Here is a 17187-nt window from a genome sequence, read left to right as displayed (position 1 = left end):
AGCGCTCTTCTCATCTGGGAGGTTGTGTTCTCTCTCTGACTTGATTGTGTCACTTGACTTGTCTGTCTGAATTTCTGTCTTTCAGTTAAGAAATATGTCCTGGCAATTGGCTGTTCCAAAGGAGTGACTGGGGAAAAGGAATTGAAGGATCTGTTTAAAAGTGTGGGCATTGCTGAAGTCCTCCACAGACAGTGGGAGGCGAGTTCCAGATATGTGGGCAGCCCCAGCCTTCTCTTGACCTGTAAAGGGTGGTTGGAGAAGGAGGTGGGGAACATAACAAATAAATCTAGACAGAAAGCTACAGCCTCTGCCGCTGTGTCAAGACAGGGACACACATAGCCTGACTGTCTCCCCACCTAGTAAGGAGCCAAAGGCCTAGAGAGCCTGAAGGACAGGTGCAGAGAAAATGGCTTTCCTGGAAAAGAGTAAGGGTAAGGAGCCCAGGGAAGAGGACAGACATGGAAAGAGCCAGATAAAAGGGGAAGTCTCGCCGGGCAGTGGTGGCGCATGCCTTTAATCCCAGCACTCGGGAGGCAGAGGCAGGCGGATCTCAGTGAGTTAGAGGCCAGCCTGGTCTACAAAGAGAGTTCCAGGAAAGGCGCAAAGCTACACAGAGAAACCCTGTCTCAAAAAACCAAAAAAAAAAAAAAAAAACAACAACAACAAAAAACAAAAAGGGGGGGTACGGGGGGGGGAGTCTCAGCTCAGAAGGATTGAATTCCACTCCCGTTTCAATGAAGCCAGCCTGGGGGCTGAACTTGTGATAACAGCATCAGCTGTCAGCAACAAAAGGACAGGAGCAAAGTAATGACTTGTCCAGGAAGCCTGAGCTCTTCCCTGTGGCAGAGAGGCTTTTAGTCAGTGATTATAATCTTTCTCTTCTCTCCTCTCTTCTGTGAACAGCATCTTTCATCTTTAACAAAATTAAGGTATGATGTATGGGAACTGCTGCATGTTGATACGCTTTCTTGGGGAGAAAAAATGAACATTTGCAAGCCTGTGAGAACTCACCTTAATTATTTTGAGGTAAATACTCTCACTGCTTTATGAAACATATATGTGGCACCCTCTCCCTATTTCTCTGATGGGTGTAGATTATGAAATGAATGCTTTGGTAAGTAGTTTTTCCAGAATTATGGATCCTCAGTCTCCTGGACCAGTTTCAAGTGGATCTGTACCATCCACCAAGCTGTCTGTCTGATAGAGAGTGTGGGATTCTTGGTTTCTCACAAACCAAGCCAAACCCATTTCTAGGGGTTAGCCTTTCATTTCATTCTGTGCCAGATTTGACTGTTTCCGGTCTACAGCATCAGCAATAGTGGAGAGCGATGCAACAAGGGAACTATGAGCTCACGCTTTAAAAGAAGATTGTTGTCATGGAACTTGATGCCATTTGGGAGTTTCATAAGTAACTTTTAAATAATGACTGTCTCAGAGTTTCTATTGTTGTGGAAACACCATGACCAACAAGCAAGTTGGGGAGGAAAGGGTTAATTTGGCTTATACTTCAGCATTGCTGTTCATCACTGAAGGAAGTCAGGACAGGAATTCAAACAGGGCAGGATCCCAGAGGCAGGAGATGATGCAGAGGCCATGGAAGGGAACTATTTATTGGCTTGCTTCTTATGGTTGCTCAGCTTGCCTTCTTAGAGAACCCAGGACCACCAGTTCAAGGGTGGCACAACCCAGCATAGGCTAGAGCCTCCCCAATCAATCCTTAATTGAGAAAATGCCTTAGAGCTGGATCCCATAGAGGTGTTTCCTCAGCTGAGGCTTTTTCCTCTCTGATGACTCTAGTTTATGTCAAGCTAACACACAAAACAAGCCAGAACAATGGTCTATACCGAATTCTTTTTTTTTTTTTTCAATACAATTCAGTTCTACATATCAGCCACGGATTCCCTTGTTCTCCCCCCTCCTGCCCCCCTCACCTTCCCCCCAGCCCACCCCCCATTCCCACCTCCTCCAGGGCAAAGCCTCCCCAGAGGACTGAGATCAACCTGGTAGACTCAGTCCAGGCAGGTCCAGTCCCCTCCTCCCAGGCTGAGCCAAGCAACCCTGCATAGGCCTCAGGTTACAAACAGCCGACTCATGCAATGAGCACAGGACCTGGTCCCACTGCCTGGATGCCTCCCAAACAGATCAACCTTGGTCTCAACAATTCTCGCTCATATAAACCCTCCTCTTTCTCGCTAATTGGACTCCCAGAGCTCCACTGGGGGCCTATACCGAATTCTTACCATGTTCACTCTTATCTCAATTCTGTTCAAAAACCAATTCAGTTTAAAGATCCTTATTGAGCAGTTGGGAGATTAACAAGTCAGGCATGGATGATGCTCACACCAGAGTTGTTACTTTACAAGTTATGTCGACATAAAAATTCTGAGCTTTGGTTGTACTTACTTTAGTTAGTAGTACTTTAACACTTTTATAGTGATTCATAATCTATCATTCTGTACTTTGGGGCATTTTTTTTTCTCTTTGATAAGGAGTTGGCTTTCCCAGGGAAGAGCACACCAATTAGTTATCCAATATCAAACCACCCACCTTGAAAACATACATACGAATAACATTATATGGACTGAGCAGGGGTTATATTTAGAAATATATATGTATATACAGACACATATATACATGTAATAACAACCAATGAAAGAAGAGACCATGAATTTGTTGATGATCAGAGAGGGTAATATGGGAAGTTTTGGAGGGAAGAAAGAGAAAGGAGAAATGTGATTATAATCTCAAAAATTTTTTTAAAGAAAACTTTTTAAAAGTTATAAAAAATTTAAATCAGTAAGAGACCATCACAGCCTGCCCTAGGATGCTCCTGTTTGATCTCAAATAACATGACCTAGACCCAAAGCAGGAGAGATCATGGAAAGTACATGCCTTCCATGCTTTACATACTACAAACAGGGTCTGGCTTCAAGGACACCTGGATTCACATTGTGTTATATTAGGTCTATTTCAAGGTCTCTTCTGTGGTCTAACACAGGGCTCTGCCAGTTTGATTTGTGAACCTCCCAAACTTCTCTAAGTACTCCACAAATCTCAAGGTCCACACACTTGAATCCCATGTATGTACAGTTCTGTAAATAACTTTAGGATGAGGTCCATCCACAATGTCAAAACTGATTATAAATCCTTTGTTTAGAAGGAGTATTATATAAAATACACTCTGAATTTTTGTATAAAATAAAACACAATTCTGGGCAAACATATCAATATGATTTTGCTTCCTCCATTATAAATTATGCAGGTGAGTAAACAAATAATCATTTCTTCTGCAGGAAATGGCCCAAACTTAAAAGAAGAAAATAATTTTCTCTGTCTGTTCAGTAAACAGCACCCCTTCTAAACCAAGCTTAGTTTTTAAAACTAAAACTTCTCAATCATCCATGTCAACCTTGCTGCCTACAGACTAAAGATTTTTCTAGTGAGGATATGTTTTCTTCACAATGAGAAAGGGGAATAACAAAGCAAGGCATTCTTGTTACTGAAAACTATTTTTATTTCCTTAAAATACAAAGGACACTGAGACAAACAGGGGGCTGTTAAATGAGTGTAGAGTTTCAGCTTTTGACACAGGGTTTCTCTGTGTAGCCCTGGCTGTCCTGGAACTCACTCTGTAGACCAGGCTGGCCTCAGATTCACAGAGATCTGCCTGCCTCTGCTTCCCAAGTGCTGGGATTAAAGGCATGCGCCACCACTGCCTGGCTCTGGAGTTTCAACTTTAAATGATGAGAAATTTCAAAAAACTTGCAACAAGAGAGGTATGATTAACACTGATGAGCTAGTCAATTCTAAGCTAATCTCAATGGTAAAATCTGTATGGACTTTAACATAATTCAAGAAGAAAATGAAAATAGTCCTATAGCACCAGCCCATAAAACACACATCATGAGAAATCTGTTTTAAAATAAATCCAACTCTTCTATACCTATTTCAAAAGACTGTTATGTTAATCGAGTAGAAAAAAGATACAGCACAATATAAACTATAAAAGATTCATAAAAGCCCATAATAGTCTTCTTTCGGGGGGGGGGAAGAGGATTTGATTTCTCTAATTAAAATTATCCAAAACAATATCATTTGCTTTGCTTTGAATGGTTAAGATATTTGAGGGACAGAATCTTTTTTTTTCACACAGCACACAAAATTTTAGATTTTAAGTACTTGGGCATATTAAATAGCAATTAATTTCCCTACTAAATATCACTATTTGAGGAGATAGACATGCCTATATGAAGGACAACCATCAGGTCACTATGTAGGTGAGGTGATACAACTGTGTTCCCAAGATGACTGTAATTTCCCAGTTAGTTTTGTTATATAAATCATCTCTATATTCTGTATACTAACAGTGTTCAGAGTGGTGACAAATGTTTTTCTGCCAGTGATGTTCAGATTATAAATATATAAACATTTAAAAAATGTTCAAAAAAGTGAACTGTATTGATAAGAACATCCATATTCCAACGATGCTGTTCCTCAAACCTAGCAAGAAAATCCTTAGTTGAACTTGGTGTATAATGAGAAAGTTTTTCCCCAAGCCTGGCATCTGCACAGACTTTCTTTCTCTCTCTCTCTTTTTTTAACCAAGATCAGAAGGAGAAATGGGTTATGCACCCTTTTGTATCAGATAAAAGCTCGGCAACAATTTCCATAGTACATTCCAGACTGATAAGCCAGGCAGAGGACGGGCTCAAAAGCTCATTTTTTTTTTTCTGTAAATTTCCACTTCTTTAAAGTCTCCCAGTCAACTACTCCTAAGAGGCAGGCAGAATACTAACAGGAAGTACAGCTCACACAACCGTTTCTTCTCAGGGAGGCTCAGTCTCCTCACTCGAGAAATGAGGCTACCGTGACCATTCACCTTGAACTCAGTGCGGCCGTCTGCCCTGCTGCTCTGCTGTCTTCTGTCTCTCCATGTTATTGGAGAGTTTCTCATCTGGCTAATTCTAGGTCTCTAAAGCTACGACCTCTCAACTTGCCTTTGCAGCAAGGTGTTGTGGGGTGACTTGGCCTCCACCTCGTCGGACACATCATCTTGAGACTCCAGTGTCGATGGGAAAGGTGAGAAAAGGTATCAAGCAGGACTAGAATGCGGCCAAATAGGCAGGGCCACGCTGCTTCCAGAGACTGCAGTGGCATCAGCATTGGGGGTATATTCTATACTCGGGCAAAGTGACAGGCAATGCTAGGTCCCTGTCTAGTGGCAGCAGTCACGGGCTTGTCATTAGACTGCAGAGTAATGGCCACAATCTCCAGGCTGGATTCCCTGACTCTCCTAAAGAACCATTGGAACGCCCGACAATCTTCAATAACCCATTCCTCATCATTATAACAAGAAGGAGCCTGTTGATATCACCGATAAATGTGACCAATGTGAGGTATTTAAAATGAGTGTCACTAATTTGTATGACTTGAAGTGAGTGAGTAATTGATTGTTTTGAACTCCCATTGGCTCATCTATGGAAACAGAGGAAATAACTCCAGGCCCGGACGTCCGTGATAACCCACAGTGGTGAGCAAGATGGTTACCGTTTGTAATGAAAGCTCTGAAGTTTGTGTTTCTATGGTGTAGCTTCTGGGAGCTCACAACTCCAGAAGAGGCTGGGAAATCATTATAAGGACCAGAAGACTCAAAGAAAGTGGTGATCTTGGCACCACGGACCTGTGTGATCTAACTCTCCCTGGATGGCAAGAAAGCACAATGTGAAAGCAAGTATTTAGAACTGCAGCCGGAGAAGACAAAGCCTGTCTCCTCCATCTCCTGGTAGAGTCTCTGCCCATCTTCTTCATTTTTTTTTGTTTGACATGTTCTTTGGGTCTTCCAAGGTGAGGAAGGGATGGTAGAAAAGAATCAGTGAACAGTGGGCCAGGGCCAAAGGAACAAGTTTTCTCAGGAAATTGTGCAAAGACAACTTGGGGAAAGCCATCGTGTGAGAGAGAAATGTATGCACAAGGAGAGGAAGAAATATGATTTGCCAAAGAAGCTTTGACACCCTGCCCCCATTGCTGGTTAATTAATGAGATCCTAGCTTTGATGTGTCAAAGAGTTCAATGGACCCAATTAGAACTTTGTTTCTTTTTTAACAGTTACATTTGTAATAAGTGATACTTCATGACTTGGCAGTATCACAAAGAAGAAAGTTTCAATACATTTGTTTAGAAAAGTAAGACAAAGTTAATTCTGTCTTGAAGGGTTTTTGTTGTTGGTTTTTTTTTGTTTGTTTTGTTTTGTTTTTTTTTTTTTGCATCAGGCTCTTTGGTACCTTTTAAAACGTTAAGGCAATGATGGAATCTTAGTGAAATTACTTTTCCTGTGTTGGAAACGTTTTTGTTTGGTGATTCTGGCAATTATTTTATATCACTGCTAATTATCTCCAGTCGTATCTTAAAAAGAAAAAAAAATGCCAAGAGGAATTTCCACCCAGTGCTCTGGAACCCACTGGGGTAGGCAGATGCAGGACAGACCTGAATAAGGAGGGCTATGTCATAAGGGGGCCCATGGCTGTGATGGCTGTGGTGGCTGAGGTCCCCGAGGAACCAGCTAGAACCTGCTGAAGCTACAGTGGAATCAGAGTCAATTTTTAGAATCACATAAAGGAGAGAAAGGAAGAAATCTAGGGTGACTGTGAGGGTCCTGATGTCATGTCTGTCAGATTGTTGTCTTCTGTGGTCATGTATTTACTATATATGTAAAAAAAAAGATAGCACACATTAACATCAGGGATGATAAAAAGCCATGTTGAGCAGGCCAGGTCAGTTTGCTGAGAACAAAACCAAGGTCAAGTTAGATCCCTTCACATGTGCCAGCATAAGTGTGTGTGTATTTTCCCGCCACTCTGAAGAACTCCACCAGATTCCTGCTATCCCAATTGTAGCCGAAATTGCACTCGAACTGTTGATGACTCCAAATTGCCTAGATTGTCATATAAAATAAATTGTAACCAGCTATTCCTTTTCCAACGTTTCATACTTGTAGCTCAGTTAGTCATTTTTCATGTACAGCGTGTTGCCTGGATGAAGTAGAACTATGATGTGCTTTGCAGAGCAGATTATCTTCTAGGCAACATCAACAAATGAAGGGCATTTCACAAGTGGAAAATAAACAATTATGCCAAATTGTCTGGAGTTTGCTATATCCTTTGGATGTGACTTTTAAAATTGTGATACAGCAAATACTGAAATGTAAGCATAAATGAACATAGTCTACAGGGAAAGAGAAGGGTCAATATTTTTATGTTTTTAAAGAATTTGTTTGGGGCTGGGGAAATGCTTGCTGTTCTTGCAGAGAACTGGTATTCAGTCCCTAGCACCCACATGGTAGCTTACAACCATCTGTAATTCTAGTTCAGGGAATCTGACACCCTCTTCTGACCTCTGCAGGCACCAGACACACAAATGATGCACATACATACATGCACAGAAACCACTCATAGACATAAAATAAATAAATCTAGATTTTTTAAAAGAATCAGTTCTGATCTTACAGCCACTAAATTGCATTACTAGTGTTACATAAATAATTACATGAAAAACATGTTTATAATGTAGCAAAAACATGGGTTTTTATAAGGCAAGGAATAAGAGTTGAAATTTCTTATGTGTTTTTGATGAACTGTGGCATTATTTAAGTGTTTAAGTACATTTTCTGTATTGTTTATTGCTACGATTTAAGAATTTCATTTAAAAGCAATTTTGGAAGACTACCAGGTACAATTTTGGGGAAAGTAACTGTTTGAACTGTAGCCAGAGGCTCAAACAAGTAAACGATATGACTTTAAAAATATACCAAGAAGAAAGCCAAAATGTAAATGATAGAGGAGTCTAGACAGGCAATTCATAGAAATGAATTTAAAACCGTCTTCAGTCCTGTCTGCTGCCAACAGTGTGTGGCATGTCCAGGAAGGCTTTAAAGAGGGGGCACCATTCTCTTAGTCTGTTTCAGATTTTGTTGAACACAGTTCAGTGACAAAATCCAGAACTTCCCCATAAATTGTGCACAGAAGAAGAAAACTGACCCAGAGGAAACATCTCCAAAGTTTTAGACAAGCCAGGAGATGCCTGTGGAAGGGAGATGTGACCTAACACTAACCACGGCTTCTCAATAGATGCCCCTAACCACACTCAACTCTTCAGTTCTTGAAACTGCTCAGTTTGACCTGAGAGGGGTTGTTAATATAAAATACACTCCAGGTTCTGGTAACTTAGCCCGTTGCATAAGAATATAATGTATCTTGTTAATATTCTTTATACTGATTATGTGTTAAAATGGCGGGACTGACTTTGGCTACATTAGATTAAATAAAATGAATCAGGTATTTAAACTAAACTTTTAAGATTTGAAGTTGATTATTAGGAAATTTAAACTGGAAAAGTTTGAACTCACGAATAGCTTACAGTTCGTTTCTGCTGGCTGGCGGTGTGCTTAGAAACTAATGTAGAAATTGGAATTAGTCATATATGTGAAATAGACATCTAGTCTCCAGATCACAGTTTTCTATGGATGTCCTAAACTCATGAATACAAACAAAAGCAATGAAGAAGGATATTCTCACAGAGAACAAATGATGTCACATGCTGTTTGGGGACAAGAATATAGACGTTTCTCTTTTGCCAAGAGGGTGTGTAACAGAATTCACCATCTTTGATAATGTGTGTATGCCAAAATTTCCACTCAACACAGAGATGTTCTAAGCTTAAATTTTATTTTACTTAAATATTAATTTGTTAAAGTAAATTCTCCTGGGAATGACTGAAGAATGATTTGAAGAAAAAGAAGAAAGTTTGTTGCGATTCGGCTAGAGAGCAGCGATGACGTCACAGCACTCGGGATAAGAACTCAAGTGGTTTGAAAGTCACTAGCGTGCTCCACACGGTTTGCTCCTCTCGTTTGCTTTGAATCACAAGCCAGTTCTGCCACTTGGACCTTGTAAGTCTCGAAGGACATGTTGCACTTTAACAAGGAAAATTACTGTGGATAACTTTCTCCAGATTTTCTCCAGCCCCTTTGACTGGAGAGGACGGTCAGAACTCACATGGAAACCAACCTGCTCTCCACAGAAGAGGAGACCCAGTGAGATCCAGGTCATGGTCTCCAGGGACCGAGTGCAAGACTATCATGAGTAGGTCTGGCTCCTACAGGAAGAAGATTACTACAGAGTCACAGCATTTACGGCAAGTAAAACCAACCGAGCAACAAACAGCAAACAGGACTTAACTCCTTCAGTGTTTTAATCCCAAGAATGTTTTCAGATTATCTTACAGTTTAACTTCCCTTTGTATGAAGTTATGACTCAATCAAGTTTGTTCGTTTGTTTGTTTTTGTTTTTTGTTTTTTTCTAACTGAAGAGTACAAGGAATCCAGGTATTCAGTAACATTCACAGGTGAATAATTTAGGTATTTATCAAGCATATTTAGTTTGCAAGGCCTAGAACAAAATCCCAGAGGATAAAAATTAACTAATGGAATTTCCCATAGTATGGTGAAGGCTGAGAATGGGAGTCTAGACATTAGACAGTGAACTTCAGCACCATGAGAATGGGGGTGGGAAAAGAGTTCACTCTTGTTATCACTTCTCCTTGGATGCTCTGGAACTGGAGGTGCAGGGAGCCACCTGACGTGGGTGCTGGGAACCCAACCAGATCCTCTGTAAGAGCAGCAATTGTACTTAACCATTAAGCCATCTCTCTAGCTCCTTATAATACAACTTCATATTTAAGTATATTATATTGCAATAAGTAGCACAAATAGTTTTTCTATCACTCATTTTGAGTATTTCTAAGTGCTCCTTAGATGGATTGAAAGAGTGGGAGGTGATGAGGTGCTTCTTTAATGAGAGACGGAGTTTTCAGAATCTGACTTCTCTCGTCATCATTGTGTGTTCATTCATGCACAGCTTTGAGGAGAAGTCAGCTCTTTGAAACCACCAACTAGACAGCCTTGGAGAACCCTTTCATTTCCTTAGCCCCCACCAAGGACCGAGAACACAGGACATTATCAATATTATTAATATTAATCAGAATTATTAAACATACTTTAAAAAACCAATTTGCTCTGCTAGCTGATGGAACATAAACATCTCAGCTATCATCAAGAGGTCCTGGCTGTTACCACCAGCGGCTAGTTTCAATTTAACTAAGTTATTGAGATAAATTATGCTGATGTGCTCCCATCTGCCTGCGGAGGCTGAGGGCAACCCTATGTCTATGCCTTCCCTTGAAATCTATTATCCTTACACTGTCTACCTCAGAGCTCCCCAACTCTCTCACAACCTCTCATCAAGCACTCAGAGATCCTCGCCAAAGGCCGGCCACTCATCCCTTTTGGCAGAGCAGGGTTGGATAAAATTCTAATGCTTTGGGAGGATAACCTCTCTTGAGAAAATCTTTACCACCTTTCAATTTTCTTCAGCAACTGAAGTGTGTTCTCAAAGTCAGGTTGACTGATTCTGTGGTCCCCCAAAGACACTTGCCCCTTAGTCAGCCTGCTTCAGAAGATGAGCAAGTTGCACACAGAATGTCAGCATAGAGGAACCCTGAGTTGCTAAGAAGCCAACATTTAACTTCTCTCCTACTTCTGTCATCTATCTGTCTCAACATTGCCACCCTCAAAGAAAACAACATGTCAGTAATTCACAACACTACTGTCCTTTCCTCCAAATAATACCAGAAATTTGGAACTTTTTGTCATTTGAAGGAACCAAATGATGAAAAAAATGGCCTGGGCACCTGATGGAACAATTTCTCAGACAATCCACTACTTCCGTTTATAAAGGTCCTTTGCTCTACTGAACCATCCTAGGGGAATTCTCAAAAACATTCAATGTGTAAACAATCTGTTCCAGAGACACATGTTTTCTAAATTTCTTTGCCTGTTGACATTTAAAAAAAAAAAATGAAAGAACATATTTTTGTGAAGACGGGAAGTTCTGTTTCTTATACATTTACTCTATCATAGAAATTAAAAATGAAATAGGTCATCTCCAAAGGCCTAGGAAGAATCATTTCCTTTCTAGTTCTTTGTCCAACTTCATTTTAAACTGACTCTTTTTCACAGCCTTGATTCCCAAGTTAAACAGAACTTATTAAAATGAGATGCTAAATGAGAAAGCCAATGCTTCTCTTTTTTCTTTTCTCTTTCCTTCCTTCCTTCCTTTGTCTCTCTACAGTATTTCTTTCCTTAGGTTTAATTCCGTTCCTAAAATCTAACTTTGTTTGGAGTTGAAATAGCTGTCTATCAAAGCATAGCTGAAATGTCTCCCAGGCTCCTCACATGGTCTCCTTTCTTCAGCCTATGAAATAGTCTTGGACCAGGTGATTTCATTCGCCGGTCCAGTGCTCTGGAGAAGTGATACTGCCTGGTGGATGAAGAAACACTTCTTGTGTACGATTCATTTCTCCCCTCTTCTCTGTGGCCACTGGAAGTGTGTGCTCAGCTGAAGCATCCACCCTGAGGGCCCTTTAGAGCTATTCTGGACCCCTCTTCCAGGATTTTGGGTGGGTTTTGTAGTGAGGAAATACATTATTTAGATAAACAAATTATTAAATACATCAATAATTTGGAACTGACAACTTTCAGAACTTTAATGCTAATCAAATTAAAGAAAATTGGCATTTCAATCTTGCTTCACATTAACTCAAAGATGAAGCTACTAATTAGAAAGATACCATCATGCTTCGTTTTCCATGCACTACTTAATTGAAAGTTGCTGTAGAAGTAGATTCTGTATGGAATTCAGACCACAGGATTTAGACCCAACGAAGTGAGATGAGTGTGGGGCAGAGCTGGAGCTGCAGACAGGAGGATATGCTATGAACCAGCCACTTTCAGATTACAAGAACTCAGTGTACAGATAACTCTGCAGAAGACTGAGCAGTGGCTAGAAACTCCAAATGACATCTCACTTCCTAGATCTGGGGAGGAAATAACACTTGTCTACTCCAGTTTTCTCTAGCAGTGGAGGTTTGGTTTTATGCATTGCTTGTGGACTTTAAAGAATTCTTTGGAAGTTTTTATTGTATCTATATATTGTACACAGTTGTATATTATATAAAGGTACTACTGGTCTACATGGATATAACATACATGTTGAGCACTCCTCACCATGCTTCTTAACCCTCTGTTGCTGTGATAAAACACTGACCAGAAGCAACTTGGGGAGGAGAAGGTACATCTGCCTTACATGTCCCAATCACAGTTTCTCAGTGAAGGATGCCAGGGAATTAACACATACAAGCAAGAACCTAGAAGCAGGAACTCAAGCACAGACCATGGAGGAACACTGTTTACTGGCTTGCTCAGCTACTTTTCTTAAAATAACACAGGACCACCTCCTGCTCAGGATGACTCTGCTGACAGTGAGCTGGGCCTCTCATCAATTATTATTCAAGAAAACACCCACAGCCACGACTTCAGGCCAATCTGATGGTGGCAACTCCACAGCTGAGGGTCCCTCTTTCCAGGTAACTCTAGTTTGTGAGAGTTGATAGAAACTAACCAGGACACTTCTCCTTTTTCACGCCCCTGATATTTGTGTTCTTTTTGTGGGAAAATGCTTTAGATCAAATATAGGAACATCACTATGCCTTACTTAATGAAATACCTTACTTGCTTCAAGTTTGCAAAGCTGTTCACTAAAACATTAAGAAAGACTTCTCTAAAGGGCTGTTGAGAGTTAGTTTCTCTTCCTGATTTCCCTCTTGCCCATAATGCCAGCATATTAGCTCTTCTTGTGAATTATCTCTCACTAAATCTTCATTAGCTGACCAATAACTTTGATTTTGTGACTTTATTACGTTAGGGCCACAACAAACTGAACTGGAAAGAGAGATCTGGCCCCAGAGGTCTGATAGGAGAGGGCACTGATAGAAGGAAGGCAGTCGGGTCCCAACTCATCTCAAAGGGCAGCTCGGCAAGTCGGCCATCTCTACTGAATGGTCCAAGCCACGGCTCAGAGGCCCTACATCAAGTCATCATTGGAAACCTCTCTGTGATCTTGTGGCAACTGTTTCCAACTGACGGGAATTCCTGAAAAGAATAGCTAGCCGTCAAATGAAATTAAAATGGATCTTAGACCTAATTATAAAACCCCAAACTATGAAACTCTTAGACAAAATCTTGGGAACAAATATCTGTGTCCTTGGGCAAAGATTTCTTAGATGAGATACCAAAAGCATGAGCCATGAAAGTAGTCGTTATTAGATTTCACCAAATTGAAAACTTCTGCTCTTCTGAAGACACTGTTGACTGAACAAAGGGAACAATACCAAGACTGGAGAAAATACTGTCAGAATGAAAAAATACAAAGAAATTACATATACCCCAAATATATTTTCAAAAGAACTCTCAATACCCTGTAATAAGAAACAAGCAGTGTACCACACAAATGAACAAAATATTTAAGTACCAGATAGCAAGATGACATGTAAAATGATTGACACCACTTGTTACTTAAGGAAATACAAATTAAAACCACAATGAGGTATAATTACAATATCAGAAAAGCAAAAATTCAAGGGCTAACTTTACCAGGTTTGGATATAATGTACAGGAACAGAAATTCCTCCTGCCTCTGGTAAAGGGGCAAAAGTACCAACAACCACTTCAGAAAATGTTTTAGCAGTTAAACAAAATAAGTTAGAGCTACATCATATGACTCAACCATTCCACTCCTAGGTATTTACCCAAGATGGGGGCAGGGAATCATTTCCATTCAAAGACTGGAACACTCACCATATGATTCAACCATTCCAGTCCTAGGAGTTTACCCCAAAGAAATGAAACCATATGTGCATACAAAGACCCAATCATGAACATCCTAGCTTCATTTGTAGAAACCCAAACCTAGAAATAACTCGAAAATAACCCAGTCAACAGGCAAAAAGATAAACACAGATGTACATCCCCCACAAAGGAATCTGAGTCCACAGTAAGAGTGAACTGCTGACATACTGAAACATGAGTGGACCACAAAATAACTTTTTTTTCCCTAAGTCAAATAGTTCAATGGAAAGGGTACCTACTGTGTGACTCCTGTATATGAAGCTCAGGGAAATGCTGGAGGGTTGTTTGTGGGGGTGGTTTCCGAGAGACACAGAGTTTTAGGGTTGATAGATAGCTCTATTATCCTAATTGAGAGGAGGACCTCACTGTGCACCAAAACATGTATACTTTAACTTTGTCTATTATGACTCTGGAAAGAAACTGAAAGGGAGGAAGGAGGCAGGCAGAGCAAATGTTCTGAGTTATTACTTTTTCCTTATTAAAGTGGTAAGCTTTGAAATCTAACCTATTTTCTAGAATCCTGACAAGCCTTTCTATTTAAATATACATAGAAACACAGGTCTGTGTTGCTCTCATTTGAAGAATGAAAGGGCATTGAAGTCCCTTGAAATGTTCCTTTAAAGTGCAGTGTCCTGTTGACACCTTGATTTGTTAATGATTTGAACTTCTGCTCATCAAAGTGGAGGATCTTCTAAAAGCCCATTGTAGAATGTTAGAATTTGGAGGAAGTGGAAATCTGGCTGCTGCCACTCTCAGGCCAGAGGAGGACAAGCAGAGCCAATGACTTGACATGACTTAGCATCTCTTTCACCTAACGTGGGTTCCTTTAGCTAACTTCAGGTCATCTTGTAAACCCAACCACAGAAATTAAAAACCCCAAAGAACTTTTGTATCTTTGGCACTAAAATAATGATTCTTTAATGAAGCTGTCACTAAATTGCAGCTGGGAAATGAACAGCTTTGTGATAATCTTAGTATGCCTAAACCCATAGTCATATTCTGGATTTGGATGTGCCTCTCCTTGAAACCAGGGACATTAGTATTCCCTCTTGCCAGGATTCTCAAGACTAACTTGGGGAGAACAATTCTGACAATTCTAAGGCCAAGTGTCTGTACAATAGAATTTTTATTTCCCAAACAGCTTCAAGTGAGATCATTTATATATACTGGTATTTTCTGTCAGATGATAAAATGGAGGAAAGACATTTTGTTTCTCCATAACATCTTGATTCTCCAGTTGGCTCAAAGGAATAGTTTGAGATAAATGGGGGCCTTGTGGGTATCCTAGAAGTGAATCTAATTCTCATCAGATTGTCCTAGAATGTCCCTATCAAATGTGAACACATTCTTCTCCTTCATCCCTCACATCTGAAATCTCCTTAAGCCTCCATAAATCACCATTTCTTAACAGTTAATAGCATAAAGAAGAAACTCATCAACATAGTAGTGATGCTTTTGGACCCCATTCATGTGCTGTTGGAATGGTATGAGTGGACATGCCCCACTCTATGCCTGTAGCTGCCCATAATTTTTATTTCAAATGATACTTACAGAGAGCCATTTAGATGTCTGAAATTTGGTTACAGATTCATGGAGACTAAGAAATAAAGTCCATCTCTTTAAGAATTCCCAGCTTATCGAGGATGTGGAACTTAAAATATTTAAGAGGGCAGTTTACTAAAGACAAAGAAGAGACACATCTCCATGCCAGTGTGACTGACAGGTAGAGTATGGCCAATATGCCTGCATGGCCAAGAGGACCTCACATGACTGAAAAGGACTTCATCCTTCATATCACCACCTTCTCTGCTGAAACTAAAGCTAATGATTTAGAAGATGCATCTGATTGCCACCCACGTTTTTGTGCCTCATACTACGTAAGTGTTCTGAGGTATTGTGTCCTAAAATTTCCATGACTTGACAGGACTGGATGGTAGAGGGGACAGCAGTAACTATGGATATGCCATGGCCTCTGTGGTCACTAAGTCTGATTTCTTCCAGCTAAATGTGCAATCGTCTAGAGACTTAAAAGGAAAGAAAGCCGAGCTGGCTCCTCCAAGCCCTAGACATCCCAATCATGTCAACCATAAATTGGAAAGGGATGGATTCTGAACTCTGGGAAGCTAATTGGGAGCCCCAGGCAAAATTCTAATGCGGTCATTGTCCTCATCAGTGTGGATGCCACTAAGGAGATACTGCTGGATATACACATTTAGAGGACAGACACTGGGGCCATGAAGTAGCCCATTTCTCAGACTCAAAGGTTGCCATCAAAAAGAAAGGTAATAGGGGAGAGATTTTTAAGCCACATATTCATAAATAGCTTCATTAAATAAAGTCAAAATTCATTATTCAGTTTCTCCCACCTAACTGAAAAAAAGCAATGTATGTAGGCTAGATTTTTAATTAAAATCATTTAATGAGTTGAACTGAGTTTCCACTTAACATTTTTTTCTAACAACATCCTTCCTTCTGAAAATGGTTTATGGATTTGAGAGCTATGCTCAGTTTGTCTAGAACTAGAAATACACTGGAGAATAGAGGTGTGTAAGTTCTGTTTTCAAAGATATATTTACTTTTATTTCATGTGTAAGAGTGCATAGTCCATATGTGTGTACATTCCTGGTGTCCATGGAGGCCAGAAGAGGGCACTAGATCCTTTGAAACTAGAGTTACAGATGGTTGTCAGCCACCCTGTGGGTGCTGGGAACTGAACCAGGGTCCTCTATAAGAGCAGCAAGTGCTCTTAACCACTGAGCCATCTCGCCAGGCCCAGAGCTTAGCATTTGATGAACCGAATCACTTGCACAAAGATGATGATGTCCTGGATATGTATCTCTCAAGGGAGTTGCCTGTTGTAACCCATGATGTTGGGAGGATAGCAGACCACAGGGCAAACCCCGAGAAAGCACAGGATGGGAAGCAGCCTCCTGATGGGCACCGCAGCATTGAGTGCTGTCAGACCAGTAGCTTCTCTAGGTTTTCTAGGTTCTTTCCAAGATGTTTTCAGACCCTGAACATCTCACCTGAAGCTGACTACTCAAGACGCGTTGTCATCAATGTCATAGGTTAAAAGTAAGGCTCCCAGAGATGAAAGGAATTGGCTACAACCACACAGCTTAGAGGTGAGAACCGAACCTGGATCTGCGTTTTGAATCCTAGTTTTATGAACTTGTACACTATACCACCCTCTATAACTCAGAGCTTAGGTAGTTTGAGAAATGCCTTTGAGTAGGGTCTAGAAAGTCATAAGACTGAACCGAGAGAAGCTGAGGGAAACTTAAGGAAAACTCTTACACTTGCATAAAAACACACCCTCCAAGTTCGATCCTCACCTGGCTTCCACTTCTGGATGACCACTTAGATTTATTCAAAGGTCAGAGAGTGAC

At 40.5% G+C, this 17187-nt stretch overlaps 1 protein-coding gene and 1 long non-coding RNA gene across 2 annotated transcripts in view; one reads left to right on the top strand and one right to left on the bottom strand.

The window, feature by feature from the left end:
- Ccdc192 (coiled-coil domain containing 192) overlaps positions 1-17187 on the bottom strand; it is a 202746-nt gene that overhangs the window by 180718 nt on the left and 4841 nt on the right. The gene's annotated exons all lie outside the window — the stretch shown is intronic.
- LOC131895714 (uncharacterized) lies at positions 91-16146 on the top strand. The gene is made up of 3 exons (XR_009375246.1): positions 91-160; positions 904-1026; positions 15385-16146. It is a non-coding gene; the product is annotated as an uncharacterized LOC131895714 (long non-coding RNA).

This window comes from Peromyscus eremicus, chromosome 19 (assembly GCF_949786415.1).
Source record: "Peromyscus eremicus chromosome 19, PerEre_H2_v1, whole genome shotgun sequence".
Lineage (NCBI taxonomy): Eukaryota > Metazoa > Chordata > Mammalia > Rodentia > Cricetidae > Peromyscus > Peromyscus eremicus.
The sequence above is the reverse complement of the archived record's forward strand: the minus strand, read 5'-3'. Positions and strand labels throughout refer to the sequence as shown.